This window comes from Schistocerca cancellata, chromosome 1 (assembly GCF_023864275.1).
Source record: "Schistocerca cancellata isolate TAMUIC-IGC-003103 chromosome 1, iqSchCanc2.1, whole genome shotgun sequence".
Classification (NCBI taxonomy): domain Eukaryota; kingdom Metazoa; phylum Arthropoda; class Insecta; order Orthoptera; family Acrididae; genus Schistocerca; species Schistocerca cancellata.
In genome coordinates this window covers 730,343,938-730,369,809 of record NC_064626.1, presented here as the reverse complement: position 1 = coordinate 730,369,809, position 25,872 = coordinate 730,343,938, and the positions used below count along the sequence as shown (strand labels likewise).

General features: G+C 43.7%; 1 protein-coding gene across 4 annotated transcripts in view; it reads right to left on the bottom strand.

The window, feature by feature from the left end:
- LOC126185227 (carnitine O-palmitoyltransferase 1, liver isoform) overlaps positions 1 to 25,623 on the bottom strand; it is a 249,326-nt gene extending 223,703 nt beyond the window's left edge. For 3 of the 4 annotated variants that reach the window (XM_049928110.1, XM_049928115.1, XM_049928112.1), the window contains exon 1: positions 25,430 to 25,623. The gene's annotated coding sequence lies outside the window, so the exon portion shown is untranslated. Of the gene's footprint in view, positions 1 to 25,347; positions 25,366 to 25,429 lie in introns of those variants that run through there. The other variant, XM_049928114.1, reaches the window with a different exon arrangement.
- Between the last annotated feature and the right edge of the window lie 249 nt (positions 25,624 to 25,872).

The following is a 25,872-nucleotide window of genomic DNA, read 5'->3' as shown; positions in this document are numbered from 1 at the left end:
GGTTTTAGAGAAATAATACAAAGAAAGGCAAACTGAAGTTTTACTGTAGAAAACTATACCTTTAGCCTGTCACACCCAATTAGACGATCATTTGGAATCAATTTGGTTCAACTGTACGAATTTCTTCCAAAACCAAATCCGCTTCACGACGTACTTGCACTATAAGTTCTTTGCAAATTGATCATCGAAATGAAATTTTAGTTTCAAGAGTAGTTAAGAAAGTCTCTATCTGATATAATACGAAACAACATCCATTCTCGGACTCATGAGTGATCCTTCAATGACCAAACGCATAAGAGATATTCAGAAGTGGAACAGATGGAGGAAGGGGAGAGGGACTGCTGCACACTTCAAACGACAAATTCTGACATTACGCTTTCAGAGTACGTTACTTGCAAGCTCCTACATGTGCCACTCATCCTGTGAAAGCGACGGTCCTGCAAGAGCAGGCGTGCCGCAACCAATTACAAGCACGAACACAAGACGCACGGTACGAATTGCTTCTTGGCTTCCCGCAATTTGCGGCTTCGTCCGCCAGGGACAGGGTTTCAGAATTAGAGAGAGATCTCTTCACAAGTCTCTGAGATTCAGCAATAATTGAACACTTGGGATAAAAAAGGCTCTAAGTGCCTTAATAAGGAATTTCGAAGTTTTGTGTGAAATGGGATCTATATGCCAATCCCAATAAAAGTACAAAAGGTTCAAACTGCCATGAATAAAAATGCAGTACCAAATGCAATCAACATATGGCGTCCGGTTTAAAAGCGACTGCTGTTAATATATGAATGGCCTATGTTCCGCCCATTTACTCCTCATTGTTAGATAAAACTGCGGGGTAGATGTGTGCTATTATTCGAGAGCAAAGAAACCACGAATTAAAGGAGAAGGTACCGTGGCGGCAACGAGGAGAAACCTGAAAAATACATGGGCTGAATACGTAAGTTCAAATAATAAGTGTATCCCTGTGCAAGATCGTCCACCACAGGAGGTAAGCCTCATCATCACTAGTCGCTAATATACACCATAACTGGGCAGAATGTTTATTCTTACGTTACCAGACATATTGTTCAAGAAGATGTAAAGAACATGATACAGCAACGAAGACAAATACAGCCATTTATCGCCAGGAAATAAGACAAATAATGCCACTTATTGTCACCAACATGAATGCATTTGACTTCTTAGATTTCAACAAAGCAGCAGATTGTAATATAAACACAGCAAATCTAAACGGATCTTAAGTACAATGGCTCTGGAGTAAAATAAACATAAGCCTCACGGAGCTAAAAAGAGAAGAAGCTTAAAGGAAATTGAGGCCGGAGAAAGTATATCTATTTTGAGAAAAGATGTAGAAGTACAGGACATTGGCCGGCCGCGGTGGTCTAGCGGTTCTGGCGCTGCAGTCCGGAACCGCGGGACTGCTACGGTCGCAGGTTCGAATCCTGCCTCGGGCGTGGGTGTGTGTGATGTCCTTAGGTTAGTTAGGTTTAAGTAGTTCTAAGTTCCAGGGGACTTATGACCTAAGATGTTGAGTCCCATAGTGCTCAGAGCCATTTGAACCATTTTTGAGTACAGGACATTAGGGAAATGCAACTACCTGTCCTGGACGGAAAAAAGAAGACATATTTGATTGAAATGATGCAGTACCAGACAAACAATGGCCAATACACTTTTACAAAAGCAGAATGAACTTCTACTATCTTTTTGCTCAGTACTGAACCGTGGCACTAAGAGCTTTTCATTGCATTTCAGTAAGTTTTTAGTTCTCTTACAACACAATGTTTGTAATTTTCTTTGGAAACTAGACCCATAATAGGCTTAACTTTCAACTAAAACACTTAAATAGTGCAATTACGACCGTTAATTACCTATACATTCTGTACGATGGAGTAACAACAATGAAAATTTGTGCCGTACCCGGCACTAGAACCCGGATTTCCTGCTTATCACGAGCGGTAGCCTTACTTTTAGGCTATCTGAGCACAACTTATGGCCAGACCCAAACTTCCATACGTCGTCAACAATGCGTCTACAACCTGAATTCGTCCATCCATCACATATATTCCCTTACAGGTGAGACAGTTCACTTGAAAGTAGCTTGGACGGTGTCTGCGGATAAATACGATATTACATACCCGCATAGACACTGCAATACCGTATTTATTACTTAGTATACTTAAAACTCATTTTCCTCAAATTCATGATTTGGCACTTAGAGCCTTTTTTATTTCAAGCCTTCATTTGACCATTAAAACACGGATTTGGAAATAATGGTTAAATAAGTTCAGGCGGCCTGGTAGTAATACTTCTTCTTCTCTGTGCCGAAAAGCTATATGTACATCTCAGATCGATCGAGTGCTATACTACGACTTCGTCAGAATGCTGATTTATCTGTATGAAGGTTCAAAGCAGCAACCAAGAGCACAAAAATTAAATACGAGTGTTATAGCTATCTGTGCCCAACATGAAGATCGATGATGTTCGAAAATCACGCATAGTGTAGGTTTTAATTCCTTTTCCTCTCAGTATCTTAGAATTCCAATAAACAAGCGACAAAAAATCGCTTGAATTGTAGATACACATCTAAAATTAATCCAGTTCAATATTCAAAACTGAAATTAGCGGTGCCGCTAAAACGGCACTGATCTTAATGGCATGCATGTCTAAGCAGTTTGGTATAAATACAGAATAAATGGAAGTTCTAAAACAATAATCGGTTCCGAGCAGTTGCATCTTCAGTTTAATCATCTTTACCGGCGCGTTAATCCTGTGAACTGTGAACTTCCATCACAATCTTTTCTTTGTTAGAGCTCAACATCCTACTGGCGGGAGGACTACTATAAAGAGCATCACTAAACACGATAAGGTAGTTAATGGCTTCTGATATGGCCACACTACCACCGGAACGAGTTACGCCCGAACCAGCAGCACTATTTCAAAAATTAATGTAGTTTCATAATCGACAAAAGAATGGCGGCAAAGAAAAACGCGTCATGTAAGTTTTATAGCCTGCAAATGCATTTATCTCCAGTATTTCCCACGACTACTCGAGAACCTCTGAGTTCTTTAACATAAATGTTCAAATGATTTCTTACACACATACATAACTATGACAGAGAGTACCTGAGAACTTCTGAGTGAAACTTCTTGGCAGATTAAAACTGTGTGCCAGACCTAGACTTGAAATCGGGACCTTTGCCTTTCGCGGGCAAGCACTTTGCCGACTAAGCTACCCAAGCCCGACTCACGACGCAAGCACTTTGCCGACTAAGTTACCCAAGCCCGACTCACGACGCAGAGCGCTTGCCCGCGGAAGGGAAAGGCCTCGTTTGAGTCTCAGTCCGGTACATAGTTTTAATCTGCCAAGAAGTTTCACATCAGCGCAAACTCCGCTGCAGAGTGAAAATTCATTCTGGAAGTTCCAGAGTGCTCTGAAACGTAAATGTTTAAATTATTTCGTAGAAACATAAATAGCTTACTATTCATTTTAATAAACTTGCTTACTATGTATATTTAACCCCGCACATGGGCAAGCTGCCTCTTCGGCACATTATTTCGACTGCACTTGGTCTCATAGGCGTATTCAGTTGTGGTGGTGGTGGTGGTGGAGAAAGTCTTTTTCGAACTTTCCCCTCGTATGCTGCAACAGTGATTCGAAAATAAAATAAAACGACCGAGTGTCTGAAACACAGCTACACATTCTTTTTACGGGTATTTAATAAACAGATAATAGAAACCCCACACTTACATTTTCTGCTTTATCATTTCCACCGATCTTCCATGCGAGCAAACAAGACCTTACAGTTACCACGAAAACTATCCAATGAGTACGCCGATGCAAATGTAACAAGTTACGACAATCTGGACACAACCTTGAATTCCGAACCTGTGGATATGCAGGTAATTACCACAAACATACCGCCTCTGGAGGGGGCTCGTAAATTACTTTTCAAGTTTTGTTGGTCCGTACCGAAGCTGTTATTCGCAACATTTCTTTTACGTAAATCTATTTCAAAGCCATTTACTTCCGACACTCAAGCAAAAAAAGGCCCGCGGTTGTTTCCGAGGGCAATGGAAATGTTTATTGCAGGCCTTTTAAGATCTACCAAGAAGTTTGTGATAACATTTAACCGCTTTAAACCCACTAATAAAACATTTATTTTCTATAATTTATTTCACTCCAAATAAAGTGAAGTTGTATACAGGTGAAGCGAACAACGCGACTCCTTACATGCCTGCGATTAAAAAAAAATATTTCTCACAAAATTTCGTCCAGCGATTACATCCGGCAGAAACAGGACGTGTGTGTGTGTGTGTGTGTGTGTGTGTGTGTGAGAGAGAGAGAGAGAGAGAGAGAGAGAGAGAGAGAGAGAGAGGCAATCTGGCAATACTGTAACCACATGCGTGGTAACTATCTCTGTCAGCACATATTAGTAGTGCTGTATAGTTGGTGCAGTGGATAAAGTTTTGGGTTAGCATAAAGGAGGTCGATGGTTCGATCCTAGTTTCATGCATATGTTTTTTATTTGGTAAATGCAGTACAGGTGGTATGGTATGTGGCATCTTAATCGCCAACAGCGATTGCAGCGGATCCTCTAAGGAACATTTGCACTTACATAATACAATCGTAGAAATGGGACACTGGTCAGCTCTGAAAGAAGCCCTTTCCACGTCTTGAGCGTGAATTTATTCGCACCACTTCATCTACTAGATGCAAAACCTGTTTCCTTTGTACCCTCCTCCAATAGTCCCATAGATCAGTACCAACTACTTTTCTTGCCTCGTTCAAGACCATTACATTTCGTTATGGCCTTACGGTACCAGTTGGACTAGCAGCGTGTTTTGTGAATAATGTTCAAACTCGGTTACTATTTGTATGTGTTATCACCATGGTCCCACTAATTATGCCTTTCAACACTGAGTCTGGTAACCGCATGCTGTTAGTACGTATTTCAGTGCATTATATTGATGGGATTGTGGAAACATCACACGTCTATTATCGTTAGAAAAAAGTGTAATTCGAAACCAAACATTTCAGAATTAGTGGTGTCGGGATGAATCATGCAGAACAATATCTGTCAGAGGTGTAATGCACGTTAGGTGTAACAGCCCACAGGACAGACAGCATGTTTATATCGTATGCACTGTCCACCAGACAGGGACTAGTTGTGAGCGAAGTAACGCACTTGTGACAGACTCCAATATGCACGCATACATGTACAGAATTTTCTAATTGTAAATCTCTAAACCAGTGTGGCAGACGGATGACACACACAAATGATGAATATGGGGATACGCTTCTGGACCTTGGTGCATCTGATAACCGGGCTTGTGTTTCTGCTCCTGAAAATGTGCTACATATCCTCATCAACGCCATCCAGAAAAAAATGTGTTTCGTCATCTGGAGCTGCACCTTTGGGAGTCAGGTTCTTTCCTTCCAACATCGCGTGACAGAGGTCATCCACGGACTCGCCATACACCAGCTACTGAGGAAGCTATTCTGGAGGTCATACACCAAGAACCTCAGCGAAGTACATGTGGCTTAGCAAGGAAGCTGCGTGTCTTGCAATGCACAGTTGTTAACGTGCTGCACGAGAATAGGCTGTAACCCTATCATTATGCTTTCACGCAACACCTGCATCCTGCAGATAGCCATCAGCGAATGCAATTCTATGAATGGTTGCAACAACAACAGGAAGCCAATGATGACGTCGTGAACACCGTAATACGGTCGGATGAAGCAGCATTCACTCGTAAGGGTGTCTTCAAGATGCACAATGCCCACCATTGGTGTGAGGTTAACCCGCACATCATCCGTGACTGTCGATGTCAAGTTCACTTTGGTATCAATGTCTTAGCTGGAATATTGGGCGACAAGTGTTTGTGCCTATACATGTTGCCTGACCGGCTGACTGCACGAAGGTATCATGCATTCCTCTCAAACTATCTGCCTGATGTGCTGCTAGATGTTCCACTACATGGTTCAAATGGCTCTGAGCACTATGGGACTCAACTGCTGTGGTCATCAGTCCCCTAGAATTTAGAATTACTTAAACCTACCTAACCTAGGGACATCACACACACCCATGCCCGAGGCCGGATTCGAACCTGCGACCGTAGCAGCAGCGCGGCTCCGGACTGGAGTGCCTAGAACCGCACGGCCACCGCGGCCGGCGTTCCACTACATGTTCGGCAGAGGATATGGTTCCAATATGATGGTACACCTCCACACTCTGGAATGAATGTGCGACAGTATTTGGACAGAACATTTCCAGGGAAATTGCTCGAACGTGGAGGTCCAGTTGTATGACCACCGCGTTCAACTGACCTAAATCCCCTGAACTTCTTCCTGTTGAGACACCTGAAGGAGCACTTGTACTCTACTCCACCGATGAATGTGGAAGAATTGGTAGCGCGTATTCATGCTGCTCTTGTTAATGTGGATGCAGCTGCGCTGTGAAGGGTCCAGAGCTGTATGATCCGGCAGATTTCGAAGTGTTTGGACGTGCAGGGAGGTCGCTTTGAGCGTCTGTTGTACTGAGGACAATGTATTCTGTTGTGAAGATCATGTGGTCATTAATATGGACATTATTATTTTCACTGGTTTCTAATGTGCGACATCTGAGCGCTCATGACAAGTAGATGATGTGTTATTGTACTGCGCTGTCATCTTTAGCATCTCGAAATTGATATTGTTTTGTAGTTATTCTGTCCTATGACAGATCAATTGTTTTAACTGTATTTTTTATTTGTCTAACCACGTATTTGTTATGTTTAGCGTTACCTAATGTTGTAAATTTAGGATACATGTGATCTAAGAAACGGTGTACATTACAGTATGAAATGTCGGAATGAAATTAGCAAATAAAAAGATGCAACCCAACCCAGGATAGAACCCTCGACCTCCTGCATGCTAACCCAAAATTCTGCCCATTGCACAAACTGTACAACACGATTAATATGTACTGACAGAGGTAGTTACCATACATGTGGTTACAGTGTTGCCAGATTACCACTCTTTAACGTCCTTTTTCTGCCGGATGTACTCGCCGGACGAAATTTTGGGAGAGAGATTTTTTTTATCACTGGCATGTGAGACGTCGCGCTGTGAAGCCCGAGTGCGCGAATTTCGCTGCACCCTACATCCTGTTTTATTTATACCATACCTACATGTTCATCAACAAACTCAGTAATATGTGTGGTGGACAGTACGTGTTGTACCAGTATCGTATCAGTAACCCGCACTCCTGATTCTTTAAAGAATCAAACACCCAATTGTGAAACTCGAGAACACATTTTCAGAAAGTTTTGAAATTATGTGTAAAGTTTGTGGAAGTTGCTAAGTGCTCCCTTTCCCAAGTCATGGACGAATACAGTCTGGGTAATTAGGGCGCAGAGAGTTAAGCTGCCTACAGACACACACACAGTTCTAACTTTTGACATAATGTGTTGAAATTTTAACGTAAGATAATAATTCTTAATGAGTAGATTATGACAGTATTTTAAATTCGGTCAATAGTTCAATGAAATTCTGAAAAATAAATTATTGTTGCACCTGGAAGTCATTAGATAGGCAACATGCAACAGGACTCGCGTAACCGTTTCACCTGTTTAGTAATACAGATTTCCACCATTCATATCCCATTCGCGGACAGTACCTTCCCGTACAATCCCGAATTCCCTAATTTTACCGTTGAGGTAATTCCCCAAGACGTGTGTTCTTAAATGTGATATAATTTCTGACTTGTGGAAAGTGAGCTCTAGGTATTGTTGAGGAATAAGTTCTGTGCGATGCTCGACGCCTTCGTTGGACCGTCTTCAGTGGAATTATTTTGATCATTTCAACGACACAACCACGCTGACTAAACAAGAAAGGTATGTGCAACTCTTCTCTTCGAAACTCCTCTATCTATTCCGTTAATCTAACCTGATAGGAGTCCTAGAACGTCGAACAATACTTAAAAATTTGTAGGAACGCGAAAACGTGATTTTTCAGACGGTCATATCTCGGGTTCCACTGATCACAGCCCTTGGCCTAGCAACCACTTGCATACCTATCAGAGCGGCCATACTCTACCTGGCCTGCAGCACATGGCAAAATTTAAATATCACACACTTCGTTCGTCCCGGGCGAAATGAGCAAATATGTTGGTTCTTTTGCATTAGAAGTGATCTATGGGGGGTCTTAGACGGCTTATAAAAGCACCGTTTTGTCACTGGAAGTTCTTGAGAAAACCCAGAAAAGCCATGATTTTGGGTATCAAAAGTACCAGTTCTGGGAATGGACACTTCTATCATTCCTATCCACGGACAATAGTCGAATTGTTCTTAAGATGTTCTCAGGGAGCTTCGAAATTTTTTTCCATATCATTATCCGTTACCGAGCTCCAGAGCTTCAAAATTATCATACTTAATGCACGTAGTATCGTGGCAGAGACGTAAATGTGGTTTTAACTGACGTAGCGAACACATGGCAAGGGTTCTGAGATCGTCAAACTAAACTTTTATTCGCCATTGTATCACCAATAAAACTATGATGCGCTGTCTTCGTATTTGGGCATTTCACGCTTAAACAAACTATCTTAACCCGAAAATTACTCGGCGTAACCACCTTACAAAAAACGAAATTCTTTGTACTTGCAAATCAAACACTGCATTTTTTTAAAATCTGCTTTAGGTGTGGCCAAAATGTTGTGCATTTTTATATAAAAAAAAGTGTAAAGTGAACTTGCGTTGGATGGGATATGATTGTGAGTTAACCTTACGCATTGAAGCGCCAAAGAAATTGGTATAGGCATGTATATTCAAATACAGAGACATGTAAACACGCAGAATACGACGCTGCTGTCGGCAACGCCTCTGTAAGACAACAAATGTCTGGCGCAGTTGTTAGATCGCTTACTGCTGCTACACTTTCATGTTATTAAGATTTAAATGTATGTGAACGTGGTGTTATAGTCGGAGCACAAGCGATGGGGGACAGCGTCTCCGAGGTAGCGATGAAGTGGGGATTTTCCTGTACGACCATTTCACGGGTGTACTGTGAATACCAGGAACCCGATGAAACATCAAATCTTCGACATCGCTGCGGCGGGAAAAAAAGATCCTGCTAGAAAGGGACCAACGACGACTGAAGATAATTGTTCATCGTGACAGAAGTGTAACTCTTCCGGAAATTGCTGCAGATTTCAGTGATGGGCCATCAACAACTGTCGGCGAGCGAACCATTCGACGAAACATCATCGATATGGGCTTTCGGAGCCGAAGACCCACTTGGGTACCCTTGATGGCTGCACGACACTAAGCTTTACGCCTCGCCTGGGCCCGTCAATGCCGACGTTGGACTGTCGATGACTGGAAACATGTTGTCTGGTCGGACGAGTCTCATTTCAAATTGTCTCGAGCGGATGGACTTGTACGGGTACGGAGACAAGCTCATGAATCCATGGACCCTGCATGTCAGCTCAAACTGACGGAGGCTCTGTAATGGTTCAAATGGCTCTGAGCACTATGGGACTTAACATCTGTGGTCATCAGTCCCCTAGAACTTAGAACTAATGAAACCTAACTAACCTAAGGACATCACACACATCCATGCCCGAGGCAGGATTCGAACCTGCGACCGTAGCGGCCACGCAGTTCCAGACTGAAGCGCCTTTAACCGCACGGCTACACCGGCCGGCTTACTCTGTAATGGTGTGGAGCGTGAGTAGTATGAGTGATGTGAGACCCTTGATACGTCTCGATACGACTCTGACAGGTGACACGTACGTAAGCATCCTGTATGATCATATGCATCCATTCATGACCATTGTGAATTCCGACGGACCTGGGCAACTCTAGCAGGACAATGCGACACCCCACACGTCCAGAATTGTTACAGAGTTTCTCCAGGAACATTCTTCTGAGTTTAAAAACTTCCGCTGGCCACCAAATTATTAAACCGATTTGGGATGCCTAGCAACGTGCTGTTCAGAAGAGATCTCCACCCCCTCGTACTCTTACGGATTTCTGGCCAGCATTGCAGGATTCATGGTGTCAGTTCCCTCCAGCACTACTTCAGACATTAGTCGAGTCCATTCCACGTCGTATTGCGGCACTTCTGCGTGCTCGCGGGGGACCAGTACCAGTTTCTACGGCTTTTCAGTGTATTATACGCACTTCTTGTGTTCTCCGAGTCTTTCGCGGCGGCATGTCTGAATAAAATCTTCTCGGTTCTCAAGCCGCATGAGTTCGAATAAAATTCTCGAACTCTCGATGGCCATCCCCGCTATTGTCGTCAGGAGTAAAACGGCTGACTGCCACGACAGGGACGGTATTCCGCTTATACAGCCACTATTGTGGCCTTTGGTACCAATCAGAGAGATCCGAAACGACGCGTGCGCGGAAGCTGATTGGGCATCTCATAGCAGATTATTTATGTTTATTTCTGTAAAAGTCCATTAAGATGGCAAAAGTCAATGGGTACCTCCCATATTGCGTCGGGCCTCCTTTTGCCCAGCGTAGTGCAGTATCTCGACATGGCATTGACTCAAGAAGTCGTCGGAAGTCCCCTGTTGAAATATTGAGCCATCCTGCCTCTATTGCCGTCCACAATTGCGAACGCGTTGCCGGAAAGGGAGTTTCAGCACGAACTGACTCCTCAATTATGTCCCATAAATGTTCGATGGGATTCAACAACTGAGGCCTGGTCTCATAGCGCAAAGTACCCATAAAAATTCCACCGCTGTTGGACTACCAATGGTCTCCAAGTAGCCGGACGTAACCATTTCCAAACAATGATCGGTTCAGTTGGACCAGAAGACCCAGACCATTCCAAGTAAACACAGCCCACACCATTATGGAGTCACCACCAGCTTGCACAGCGCCTTGTTGACAACATGGATCCATGGCTTCGTGATGTTTGCGCCACACTCTAACCCTACCATCAGCTCTTAGCAACTGAAATCAGGACTCATCTGAACAGGTCACCTTTTTCTAATCGTCTAGGGTCCAACCGATATGGTCACGAGCCCACTAGAGGCTCTAGAGGTAGTGATGTGCTGTTAGCAAAGGCTCTAGCGTCGGTCGTCCGCTGCCACAGCGCATGAACGCCCAATTTTTCCGCGCTGACGTAACAGATACGTTCGTCGTACGTCCAACATTGGTTTCTGCGGCTATTTTATGCAGTGTTGATTGTCTGTTAGCACTGACAACTTTATGCACACAGCGCTGCTCTCGGTCGTTACATGAAGGCCGTCAGCCACTGTGTTGCCCGTGCTGAGAGGTAATACCTGATATGTGGTATTCTCAGACCCTCTTGACACGGTACATCTCTGAATATTGAAATCCCTAATACTGATTATGATGATTTGGGTTGAGGGGACATCATGGTCATCAGCGCCCTGACGAAAAGTCAGCATGCAAATCTCATGGGTGGGGACGAAGGGTGTCCCCATATGCGGAGCAGTTTATAACGTATTAAAGTCTGCCTCCCTTACCCCCAATTTAGGGATGAGGGCTGACAGTTCACAAACTTTAACCACTATTGTAACACTGGTATCGGTATCTGCGAGGATGATGGGCAGATCTCCGGCCAGACTGAAGGCTGCCCTAATGTCAGTATGTAGGACACACGTAGCCACAATATGCTGAACTGAAAACGGCACGCCACGAACTTAACGAAGTGGTGGATCCTCCCGCCAGAGCAGGAAGCCATGTGTGAAAGCGCTATGCCCGATGTGCAGTCTGGCAAGCAAAACCTCCTTCCAGCGGCGAGGCTGACATGAGGTCCACCAAGCCTTTGTGGTTGATTGGAGCGACCGCAGTTTGTTGTCTGTCACCTGCAATCATTCAGTCTCCCACTGACGCATGATGCATCTGTCAGAAAATGAGATGATGGCGTGCAGTGGGATGAGACATCGATGGACAACACTATCTCAATATGCTTTCTTGGCAGCTTTGTCGGCCAAGTCATTAACCTGTATCCCAATGTGGCCAGGGACCCAGCAAAGAATCACCTCCTTGCCACGGTGTTGGTGCCTCTGTAAGGAGTCATGGATGAGCTGAATCAGCGGGTCTAACTGATACATTTGGTGAAGTGCTTGCAGTGCACTAAGAGAGTCGGAACAGACAAGAAAACTCGCCATCAGAATGCCATATACGCGCCATCGGAATGCCATATAACTCCGCATCATAATTTGTAAATTGTTCTGGAAGACACACTTTAAAAACCCTATCAGGGAAAACCGCAGAACAACCAAGAGCATTCTCATGCTGGGATCCATCTGTATAAATAATGATAAAACTACGGGACATACTTAAAACAGACGAAAACAAAGTTTTAAAAACCAAATCTGGAGTACAACTTTTCGTGTACTGTGTCAAACTTAAAATCAGTTTGGGCCTCTGAAAACACCAAGGCAGCAGTGCGTTACATCCCTGGGTGTGTGTTTTCATGCCCGAGAGATCCAGATCTTTGAGACAGTCTGTAGCATGTATACCAAATGGCTGCATCACTTGGGGCCAATTCCTGAACAGTCGTTCGAAGGTAGGTTGGATGACTGAACTAAATGCCAATGACTGAGGTGACACTGAGATTTTCAGCGCCTGGCGAGCCAAAAGGATACGTCGCCGAATCCAGAGTGGTGGTTCACCAGCCTCTGCACACAGACTCTGAACTGGGCTGGTCCGAGAGGCTCCAGTCGATATCCGAATGCCCTCATGGTGGACATCATCTAACATCCGGAGGTAGGAAGGACGGGCCGATCCGTTGACCACATTGCCATAGTCTAAGTGTGATCGAACAAATGCCCTATAAAACTGCAGGAGGTTTTGTCAGCTCCCCATGTTTTTCCGCCAAGGCATTTCAAAATGTTCAACAACCGGAAGCTCTTTGTTCGTACTTCTTTCAGGTGTGAGAGCTAAGTTAATTTCGAGTCAAATAATAAACCCAAAAAGCGCACAGTGTCTTTAAAACGTAAAATATTGTCCCCCACTGTAAGTACTGGTTGGTTAGAACTCCGACGAGCACGGTTAAAACTGACACATGTAGTCTTCTCCGGGCAAAACCGAAAACCAGTTGTTGGTCAGCTGTAGCTGCCTTGTCGTCGTCGTAAGATCAGAGGAAAAGTAGAAGATTGCAAAGTCATCCACAAACAAAGAGCATTTGACAGGGCTCTTGACTGTGGAGGAAATGCAACCGATAGCGATGGCAAACAATGTGACACTGAGGACACTGCCCTGGGGCACACCATTCTCCTGAGCATAGCAATCATCGCCAATGGAGACCATTTGCAGCCATTCATGGACTTCATGTTCCCAAAAAACGATGCAGTTTTTATGAATGACAGTTCAACATGTCACCAGGCCAAAATTGTTCGCGGCTGGTTTGAAGAACATTCTGGACAATTCGACCGAGTAATTTGGCCACCCGGATCGCCCAACATTGAACGTAATAAAGAGGTCAGTTAGTGCACAAAATCCTACACCGGCAACACTTCGCAATTATGGTCGGCTATAGAGGCAGAATGGCTCAATATTTCTGCAGGGCACTTTCAATGACTCGTGGAGTGCATGCTACGTCTAGCTGCTGCACTAAGCCGGGAAAAAGGAGGTCCAACAGTGTAATGAACAATCAGAACTTTACTGACCTATAGAATTCGTTGGATATAAGCAGCACACACTGCTGTAATAGAGAAAAGAAGGCGACTAGCTGAAAACTGCTCCTGTAGTAGTACAAAAAAGGCGAATATGCTCATCTTTTAAAGACTCTTGACAGGAAAGTGGGGAACCAGCTGCCTCAATCCTCATTCTGCTTCCTCAACAAAATTTTGGCATGCGAACATGTTCGCGCTCTTTTGTACTGAAAAGGAGCAGCAGAAACACAGACAGTAGAAGCCCAGTGAAAAGTCCCAACAGACCGAAAAAAAAACCGCAGGTGACTCCAGTGTATGAGAAGAGTAAAAGAACTGATACGATAAATTACATACCAGTATCCTTAACATAAGTTTGCCGTAGAATTTTTGAGCATATTCTGTGTGTGAATACAATAAATTTCCTTGAGGCCGAAATGCTTATATTCACGAATTTGCACGGTTTCAGAAAAGAACCGTTCGGTGAAACTCAGCTTCCCCTTTCCTCACATAATATACTGCAAACTATGAATGACAGGCAACGAACAGATTCCGTATTTCTACATTTCCAAAAAGTATTTCACATGGTGCCCCACTGCAGGCTGCTAACGAAGGTACGAGCATACGGAACAGGTTCACAGGAATGAGAGTGGCTCAGACTTCTTAAGCAATATAAGCCACTATGGTGACCTCGACGGCGAGTGTTCATCACAGTAGGCTATATTCAGGAGTGCCCCCGGTAAGAGTGATAGGACCACTATTATTTTCTATATACATAAATGATCTGGCAGATAGGGTAGGCAGCAATCTGCGGTTGTTTGCTGTTGATGCTGTAGTGTAAAGATGATTTGGACAAAATTACTAGTTCGTGTGATGAATGGCAGCTAGCTTTAAATGTAGAAAAAAGTGTGGATGATTAGGAAAAACAAACCCATTATGTTCGGTTACAGCAGTAGTAGCGTGCTGCTTGACACAGTCACGTCGTTTAAATATCTGGGTGTAACATTGCAAAGCGATATGAAACGGCTGGCATATGTAAGGATTGTGGCAAGTAAGGCGAATGGTCTACTTCCGTTAACTGGGAGAATTTTAGGGAAGTGTGGTTCATTTGTACAGAAGATCGTATATAGCATGTTAGTGCCGCACAAGGGTTTGGGATCCGCACCAGGTTAGATCACAGGAAGGCATCGAAGCAATTCAGAGGCAGGCTGCTAGATTTCTTACCAATAGGTACAAATAACATGCAAGTATTAGAGAGATTCTTCAGGAACTCAAATGGGAATACCTGGACAGAAGGCGACGTTCTTTTCGAGGAACGCTACTGAGGAAATTTAGGGAACCGGCATTTGAAGCTGACTGTAGAACGATTCTAGTGCTGTCAACATGCACTTCCTGTAAAGACCACTACGATAAGATATGACAAATTAGGCCTCGTAGAGAGAGCCGTTTTCCTCTCGCTCTATTTGAGAGTGCAACAGGAAAGTGACTTGTGGAGTACATATGTAGATATAGATGTAGACTGTGTCAGTGGGACAGAAAGAGAGTGGAGACAGTGATGATGCGAGAGAGAAAGTGGCAGTGAAAGAGAAAAAGAGATGGATAACGATAATAGCAGAGAGAGCCAAAGAGAGAAGCGATAGTAATGTTCAATGAAAGACGATGGTAGTAAAACAGAAAGACAGATGGGTCGAGGTGGTAGCAAAAAATGGCTCTGAGCACTATGCGACTTAACTGCTGAGGTCATCAGTCGCCTAGAACTTAGAACTAATTAAACCTAACTAACCTAAGGACATCACACACATCCATGCCCGAGGCAGGATTCGAACCTGCGACCGTAGCAGTCTCGCGGTTCCGGACTGCGAGCCTAGAACCGCTAGACCACCGCGGCCGGCAGGTGGTAGCAGTGGCATTAAAAGAGAGAAGAGACAGTGGAAATGAAAAACACCAATGAGTGGAAACCATACACTGGCTTCGGGGTGGGGATTGGGGTCTAGGTCTGGACCTCCGCCTCCTCCTCCCCTCCCCCTCGTAGTCCCGTGAACTACAAAACGAAAAAAAACTGCCCTATCCCTACACCAACACGTTAAAGTTTCCTGGTCTAGGGATCAAAACCCCGAGCAAATCATCCCCAAGGACACATTTGATGAGACAGTGATGGTCAAAAAGAGACAGCAGGCTGTAAGTGAGAAAGAAATGGAGACAGTGGCAATGGGAGAGAAAAAGAATGGGACAAAGACGATGTTAGTAGGACAGCTAGACAGTGAATGTGGCCGAGAAGGGGACAGTGGTACAGAAGAACGAGAGAAAGGGGCACAGGTGACAGTGGAGAGACAGACAGGAGAAAGGGAGAAAAAGGAGAGGGTGGAAGATATATACAGGGTGAGTCACCTAACGTTACCGCTGGATATATTTCGTAAACCACATCAAATACTGACGAACCGATTCCACAGACCGAATGTGAGGAGAGGGGCTAGTGTAATTGTTTAATACAAACCACACAAAAATGCACGGAAGTATGTTTTTTAACACAAACCTACGTTTTTTTAAAATGGGACCACGTTAGTTTTGTTAGCACATCTGAACATATAAACAAATACGTAATCAGTGCCGTTCGTTGCATTGTAAAATGTTAATTACATCCGGAGATATTGTAACAAAGTTGACGCTTGAAACCTCCGACGTTCAGTTGCGTGTTGTAACAAACACGGGCCACGATCGGTGAGCAGCATCTGCAGGGACATGTTTACGATGACGACCGTGTTTACGAGTGTGGCTGTAGTGCACTGTTGTGGTTTGGTCTAGCTGTCGCAATGTCCGCATGTAGCGCTTGCTGCTATTGTTATTCTGCATTCGTCTCCGCACGCAGACCAACTGTAGTACATCGTGTTACCAGACGTCTGTGATAGTGTAGTGTTGTAGGAACTGTGACCATGGTGTATTCGAACTCTGAAAAGGCAGAGATGATACTCATCTATGGCGAGTGTCGACGAAATGCAGCTGAAGCCTGCAGGGTATATGGAGAACGGTACCCGGACAGAGAGCATCCAACGTGCCGCACATTGCAAAACATCTACCGCCAACTGTATGCAACAGGTATGGTCGCAGCACACAAACGGGTCCGTAACAGGCCCGTCACAGGAGAAGCGGGTGCAGTTGGTGTGTTAGCTGCTGTTGCCATGAACCCACACATGAGTACACGGGGCATTGCGAGAGCCGGTGGGCTGAGTCAAAGTAGTGTCATGCGCATACTGCATCGTCACCGCTTTCACGCGTTTCATGTGTCGCTACATCAGCAATTACATGGTGATGACTTTAATCATCGAGTGCAATTCTGTCAATGGGCATTAACAGAGAATGCGTTGCAGTTCTACCTGTTTACCGATGAAGCGGGTTTCACAAACCACGGGGCAGTGAATCTACGGAACATGCATTACTGGTCCGTGGACAATCCTCGCTGGCTCAGACAGGTAGAGCGACAGCGACCGTGGACTGTAAATGTATGGTGCGGAATCATTGGCGACCACCTCATTGGTCCTCACTTCATTGCAGGGGCCCAAACAGCTGCAACATACATCGCGTTTCTACAGAATGATCTGCCAACGTTGCTCGAAAATGTCCCACTGGAAACGCGTCGACGTATGTGGTATCAGCATGATGGTGCACCTGCACATTCCGCAATTAACACTAGGCTGACCGTTGACAGGATGTTTGACGGGCGTTTCATAGGACGTGGAGGACGCATAAATTGGCCAGTCCGTTCTTCTGATCTTACACATCTGGACTTCTTTCTGTGGGGTACGTTAAAGGAGAATGTGTACCGTGATGTGCCTACAACCCCAGAGGATATGAAACAACGTACTGTGGCAGCCTACGGCGACATTACACCAGATGTACTGCGGCGTGTACGGCATTCATTACGCCAGAGATTGCAACTGTGTGCAGCAAATGATGGCCACCACATTGAACATCTATTGGCCTGACATGTCGGGACACACTCTATTCCATTCCGTAATTGAAAACGGAAACCACGTGTGTACGTGTACCTCACCCTCATGGTAATGTACATGAGCGTGAGTGAAAAAGACCAATAAAAAGGTGTTAGCATGTGGACGTAATGTGCTGTTCCAGTCTCTTATGTACATAAGGTCCGTCACCGTTCCCTTTGGATCCCTACGTAATTCAGTGCTCTCCGATACACACGATCGAACAGCGGAGGAGTGGTACTCAACCTTCAACTTTAGGTTACAATATCTCCGGATGTAATTAACATTTTACAATGCAGCAAACGGCACTGATTACGTATTTGTTTATATGTTCAGATGTGCTAACAAAACTAACGGAGTTCCATTTTTAAAAAAATCGTAGGTTTGTGTTAAAAAACATACTTCCTTGCATTTTTTTATGGTTTGTATTAACCAATTACACTAGCCCCTCTCCTCACGTTCGGTGTGTGGAATCGATTCGTCAGTATTTGATGTGGTTTACGAAATATATCCAGCGGTAATGGTAGGTGACTCACCCTGTATATGGCAGTTAGAGGGAGGGGCTGAGTACGGAGGCTTCACTACGATGAGAGACAGGGTAAAACGATTTAGAATGTTCTATGTTAAAAGAGCGCGAATGTGTCCACGCACCAAAATTCTTGGTGGGGAGGGCGGAAAGAGGATTGAGGCACATGGTTACCCACTTTTCTGTCAGTCTTCTGTAGTAATCATATTCAGTTTCTCTGTGTTCCAATAGGTGCATTTTTCAGCTTGCTTTATTTTAATTTGACTCCGCGCTTTGAGTCATACTGCCAACAGCTATGTGCAAATCCAAAATCGTGGATACAGAGAAATCACAACATAAAATGTTTGAACTTTCCACTTTCTCTTGATTCTTTCCACGAATCTGAACCAGTAGATGTGCCTTTCTGCATTTCTAAATTTCCCGTACGGCACCAGTGATCAACGATGCTGTAATAACATTGCGGTCGCCGTTTCTTACCTCTACACTCAATGAACTGAGAAGTTCTGGAACTGTTCACTGGGAGTGAATTCAGTTAGTCTTTCTCGCTGGTCAGGTTCCCATCAGCTCCTCCAAATAATTTTCTGAGAATGCGTTTAATACAACGTCACGTCACTATGGCATGATCGTAGAATTTATTGAGATTTTTTCCCAGCTTTCTCTGAATCCTTCCACTACTTAGTTAGCCAAAGCACTGATACGCAGCCTATGCAGTCCATTCAGAATAGTTCACTGCTACTTATCTATGGTTTCAGCCAGCTTTTTGCTACATGTGTTAACGAGCGGTTGTTAACCATTTCACGTCGGCGCAGTGACTGTTGCGTCGTGCGCTGTGGACGAGCATCAGTCCCGCCCGACCGTGCCCGTTGTACGGCATATTTTTCGCGCTCCCCGCGGCGCTACTCTGTCCTGCTTTCACACTCGTAGTGTTACCGTAATTATTGAACTTTATATGTATTTATTTGGGAAAATATTTATACAAATCACATATGTTTTTGATGTTGTACGTCGTATCTGTGCACAAATCCAAGTCTGGGGATGTCAATGGAATAGCTGGAGTAGCACGTGTACCTGATGTAGAAGCAGCTGCGTTCGGCGTTTCATGTTCATCGCCAGATTCGGATGATGATTCGCGTTCATCTTGAAAGTCACTGCCCAGTATGAGAGAAAGAGCTTCCTCCACAGTATATCGCTTGTCTACCACATCAATTCTAGTAGAAACTAACTGAGGTTAACAACGCGTCGCTTCTGATTAGACGCTTTGAAACTGAAAGCAACTGCCGTCTACAGACTTTGAACAAAGCCGCTAGATGGTGCAGAGGTCAAATTTCCACACAAGACGAGAGTAGTGAAGCGGAGAAATATGACCGGCTGAGCGGCACATTCGCTCCCGACTTCTACAGAAGTTCATCGTAGCAAAAGGGTTAACGTTACTGAATGAGAGGTAACTCTGCAAATTTATCCTGGACACCCCTGCAGTTAACCATTACTGGTTTCTTTTCCTTTTTCTAACTAGCAATAATTTGTGTCGCCCTCGTTAAGAACAGGTGACCCGTTGCTGACTACTCCGGTATAATGTGGAGTTTATCCGTACATATAATAAAAATGCATGTATGTGTGAATGTTCCACAACTTCCCATAAACTACTGGACCTATTTCAACCACACTTGGCACGACAATCTCCTACAGTCAGGCGACAATCGCTAAAGGGTTAAGAACTATCATCCTTCAGGAGACATGATGTCTTAATCACTGAGATGCACAGAGACGGAACACGGCAAAATACGGTGCGGCGGTCGGCAAAGCCTGTAATTTATAAGCCAAGTGTCTGCCGGAGTTGTTAGATCCGTTACTGCTGCTACAGTGGCAGGTTATCAAGTTTTAAGTGAGTTAGAACGTGGTGTTACAGTCGGCGCACGAGCGATGAGACAGCATCTCTGAGGTAGCGACGAAGTGGGAAATTTCCCCTACGACCATTTCACGAGTGTACCGTGAATATCACGAATCCGGTAAAACATCAGATCTCCGACATCGATGCGGCCGGAAAAAGATCCTGCTAGAACGGGACAGAAGTGCAACCCTTCCGCAGATTGCTGCAGATTTCAATACTGGGCCATCAACAAGTGTCAACGTACGAGCCATTGCTTTACACCTCGCCTGGGCCCGTCAACGCTCACATTGGACTGTTGATGAATGGAAACACGTTGCATGGTCGGACGAGTCTCGTTTCAAATTGTATCGAGCGGATGGACGATGGACATGTACGGGTATGGAGATAACCTCATGAATCCATGAGCCCTGCATGTCAGCAGGGGAACGTTCAAGCTGGTGGAGGCTCTGTATTTGTGTGGGGCGTGTGTAGCTGGGATGATATGGATCCCTGATATGTCTAGATACAACACTGATAGATGACACGTACGTAAGCATCCTGTCTGATCACCTCCATCCATTCATGTGCATTGTGCATTGCGACGGACTTGGGCAATTCCAGCAGGACAATGCGACACCCCACACGTCCAGAATTGCTACAGAATGGCTCCAGGAACACTCTTCTGAGTATAAACACTTTCGCTGGCCATCATTCTCGCCAGACATGAACATTATGGAGCATATCTGGGATGCCTTGCCACGTGCTGTTACGTACTCTCACGGATTTATGGGCAGCCCTGCAGGATTCATGGTGTCAATTCCCTCCAGCCCTACTTCAGACTTTACTCGAATCCATGCCACGTCGTGATGCGGCATTTCTGAGTGCTCGTGGGGGCCCTACACGATATTAGGCAGGTGTACCAGTTTCTTTGACTCTTCAGCGTATATCATAGTACGAACACATAGTTCAAAAAAAGATATATGACGTCCTATATACTGCGATACGTGAAAGAAACGCCGTATCAAGATTTAATACATTTATTCTTGAATACTAAGCCACTCCTACAGTCGAGTCAATTTACGGAAATCCCTGACACCTGGCAGTGCTTCGTAACATTTTTTAACTGGGAAGCGCAAATGGCTGTAGGCTAAAGCAATAGCCGTCTACAGAGCTATGAAGAAGCGTTTACAAAATCTCGTTGTAGACACGCGAAGCATCTGCGCCCAGCATACAGAAACTGCTCGGGGTACTGTACTCCTACATTTGTACTTAATGCATAGTCCATAATTTCAAAGGCGTTCCCACGAATACTTTGAAAGGAAATTTTTTTCGACGTTACACTACAAACATGTTTCATTTTTTGTTTTCGTTTCTGACAGAAATTTGGCCAAATAAATACCCAGGCTATGCTGGGTTTGTCAGCTAGTCTAATATATTCACAAAAAGTACGATGTACACACCATACGAACTCTGGTACACGAGCAGTTGCTTCTGCTGAGTGAAAACGCCCGGCGTATTAATGGGATGCCTACGTTTCTCTATCCGGTGCCACAGGACATGAAATTTGCACCCGAGACCATTGCAGAATCGACAGAGCCTCTGGTTAAGCTTTTCATCCAGCTCCAAACCACAGGCTTTTTTTGACGTATGTATGAAGTTTTAAAGAACGAAACTGCATACATTACTATATGATGCTATGCCCTAATCTGATGATGAATCATCATACGGTTATAGCTACTACCCTCAATTCCCTCCGACATATAATACTATGGTTTTAATTGGTGCACGAGCTGCAGTCGGTACCGCTATCGCAGAATCTCCCACACAGTTTGCTGCCGTATTCCAATTTCCAAGGCTTGCGCAGACCGTTGATTTTCTTCGACTGCGTACGAAACTTTCCCTCGCCCTCTCCACGACTGCATCTGGCATACTTGATCGACCGGTACTTCTCTGTTTACAGAGAGAACCAGAGTCCCGAGTCCCTAAATTGTCGATACACTGTACAATGTTCTGTTTACATGGCAGTTCTTGTCCATAATTACTTCTGAATGCTCGCTGCATTGTTCTAACAAATAAAACATCTCGCAGATGCCACTATGCCAAGGGGCTAAAAGTTCTCCCAATCCCACCTGTAAATATCGTCACAGCAGTACCAATCAACCCTTCCTCCACGATGATGCTTCCCTGGTCACTAACGTTAACAGACTGTTGCTGCTTCCGTTCTGTAACTGTGATCGCCTGGTCCCATTCGCAGTCTTCATCGCGCTCACGTGAGAGACCTTTACTAGGGATACTCATAAACGTTTAACTATCACTTCGGAAAAATACAGTGACGTAATTTTTTTTCTTTGTTTTGCACATAAGCGTCAGCACCTTTGGTAGATATTGAAATCTCTTCGTCATAGTACCGTAGCATGCCGCTAGACGAGCCAAATCAAAATGACGTAGTCCGTCGATACAGTGGAGTATCGTGCAGTTCGTTCTCCACGATAGTGGAAAGGTTACAACAGTGTCAGGCAAGTCCAGATGGCTAAAGTCATCTGGATTGTCCTGACAGCTGCAACGTTTCTGCTGCTGCAGAAAACGAATTATCGCACGAGATTCCAGTTTATCAATGGGCAGAGTCATTTTGTTTCGGCTTCCTTAACGACTCACTCAGGTATTGTAGCGAGGAGATTTCAATCAGTATCAGATCTCCATACATGTACCAAGCAAAAATTAAAATTTACGTAACTTTATTTTTTTCGATATAATAATTAGAACTTTATGACAACACCTCGTACATAGTAGTACAACCCGAGCTATTTGGATCAATGTCCTTTAAGAAAGGATTTCTCCTCCTGTAATACCCCCTTCACCTTCGTTTTGACAAGCAAAGCAAAAGTCAAGTTGGCCGGTTTTACGAAAAATTGCCAAATTAAAATATACCCTCGACATTCGTAGTATGTTCCGACTTCGTAGGCGAGAAAGAGTTGTGTTAGCGAACTTTTGGACCTATCGTCTTTTTCTCCCAATTTAAAAAGTGACCCATACAGTATTACAAGAATACCTATACAGAAACAGGATATCATCAATAAATAATATTGACAAACACTTTAAATTCTGGGTTCGGCAAAACAAGTTTTTAATTACGTGTTCTCCGACAGAACAACAGCTGTTGTGATGTTCGACAACTGGCCGGGAGCTGGACGGCCAACCAGCAAATGTGTGCTTTGCCGCCGGGCCAAAGTCCGTCGACCTGTCATGCCAAGCTGGTAGCAAACAAGTTGCATCACCAGAGCAATGCTACGTCGCCTGTGTGCGCGTGTGCAGTACACAGACTATGCCCCACTTTTAATAAATTGTTAGTCATTAAAGCAGCTCTGCTTCGTGCAAAGTAAATTAAGTTCCGGCCTCGTAAATATGCTCTGGCTAACGAAGACACTCGCATTTCACAAGCTGAAGGCGGGAGAAGGCAGTTATAGCATGCTCTACTGTATTATTGCTTGTGACGGGTGAAATATAGAGTCGTAATGATCTGACAGATAGTGAACGTTCATTCAAATTGAGCACTGTCACGGCTAGTATGAGCTCATACTTCACAGACTGAATCAAATGTGACACAAAAAGGAGTGAAATACATAGCTGGAAAAATTCGTTACACACGAAAAACAATTCTTGGTAGACAGAAAAAGTGCCGTTTACAAATTAAGATTAGAGTTGTTTGTCACAGGCTACTCTTTCCTATGTAGCAAGCAGGCCATAATTATCATCATTCTCTTTTTGGCTCGCCCCCCCCCCTCCTCCTCCTCCTCCTCCCAAGTAGTCCCCACCCAGATACCTGAATGGGGATGATTTTGATTTATTTTACTTGCTAAAACTGAGAAGGGCATAACTGTTCTAATTTTATTATGTTTCTTTCTAGCCTATCTAATCATACCAAGGGCAGTTGTTCAAGTAACATACAAATAAATACATTTTATGCCTGCTAATTCTCTCTTTACTTTATATTCTGATTCATGCCACATACCTCTATCTTCATAATGGGGTATACCAAACATTAACTACAAATGACAAAGGTAACTTTGTTGTGACCAGTCCCTTGATTCTTATTCATATATCCTACACACAGTCTTGTTGTATCATGTAAATGGTGTACATCACCAACATACTATTCATTATTTTATATTGCCATTTTATAATGGTACCATGTGAATTATACTCGTTTCTACTTAAAAGTCATGTTGTACTACTTCCTCATGAAAGAAAAGTTGTATTTAAATCTGCACCAATTGAAGTTCAGTCAAGTGGCAATTATATTAAGCATGCTAATGCTAGAAACATATTAGATCTATGATTTTCTTGGTATATTTAATATGTGAACACACAACAGTTCTGCAAATGGAAGTATCACATGGTTTATTATGTAGTTTACTTCTTACGATAACTGTGACAGGCTTCACAGACTGCTTTACATAAATATCACTTCTCTTTACAGTGCCTTTTTAAACCAAGACATGTATTACAAATAAACTTTTCCTCTCAGGCAACGTTTTTAATTGCCAGTTAATAACATTTCATGGTGTAAATTTACTTATCAAATAATGTAGTCCTTGCAGTTGGAAATGAAGAGTCCAAGCATCTGATGAAAACAGATATATGTACTGACAGAGGTGCTGTTTGCATAAGAAATGTACACTGTCTATGTTGGAAAAGGAATTCAATGTAACCATTGAAAGATTCATGTTAGATGATTTACGAGAAACAGACGAAACATAAATCTTGAAGGCTGGGCAGGGTTTTAAGCAGTACACTTCCTAAGTATGAGTTCTCTGCTAAAAATAGTTTGTAATAAACAACCCAAAGTTATTCTTATGACACGTTCATCAACTTGATGGGCACGACGACTGACCCTACATCACTTTCAGACATTATTATGAAATGACTAAATATGATCAATCACTCTTCAGTTGTGAACGTTATCAATCTGCTACTAAAGAACGGTATAAGGCCCTTTCAAAAACTGATCTCTCTCTCTTTCTTTGAGTCACGTCATTTTGTAAGCAATGAAGCAAAAAAAAATTTCAATTTTCTGGTAATTTGTTTGATAAATGCATTCAATGACACCAAATGTAATGAAAGTAATGGTGAATGCCAACCAGGATCTATGAAACTACATATTACAAAGGATACCACTTTCACTTTTGTGTCTGTACATGGATTAAGCAGTGGGGCAGAAAGAATTAACGTTTCGATCCGTCCTCAAATATTTGCAAAAACTAAACGAGATATTTTCGCAAATCTAGTGTTCAGATTGATAGGAGGCTGACGGAGGAAAAAAAATCAATGTAACAAATTACAACATACACGAAAACTTACACTGCTAAACAGCCGCACTTCACGTTCTCAGCTGACGGCGAGCATACATGTTTACAAACAAAACTATTTCTTCAGTTCTCACCTTGCGTGGGACTGGGCTGCTGGCTCTAGACTTTTCCTCGAACACTGCTTCTTATCGGCGAAAGTTTGATTTTAACAAAACTTGTAAAGAACAATCACAATTTATTTCCAAACGAAACTCACACAAAAAGTTAAAAAACGCACAAGCGAATACGCGGTGCTTCCCAGTTCCCTCCCCTCGAAATTTAGTGTTCTCTTTAGTCAAAGCAGTTCCAACGCATTTGCGTCGAACGAAGTTTATTTAGCGTGAAGAGCCTTGCAAACATCAAAGATGAATGACAACCATAGACACAAGTTACATACCGAGGCGTCTTAAATGATCATTTTCGTAATAAATATTTTTAATGTATTTTCCTTCCTGACACTTCGATATAAAATTACCAATGCATGCCGTTTTCGTCATCAGTTGTATTAAAGATCGGCCAGTTTTCTGGTGATACTTTA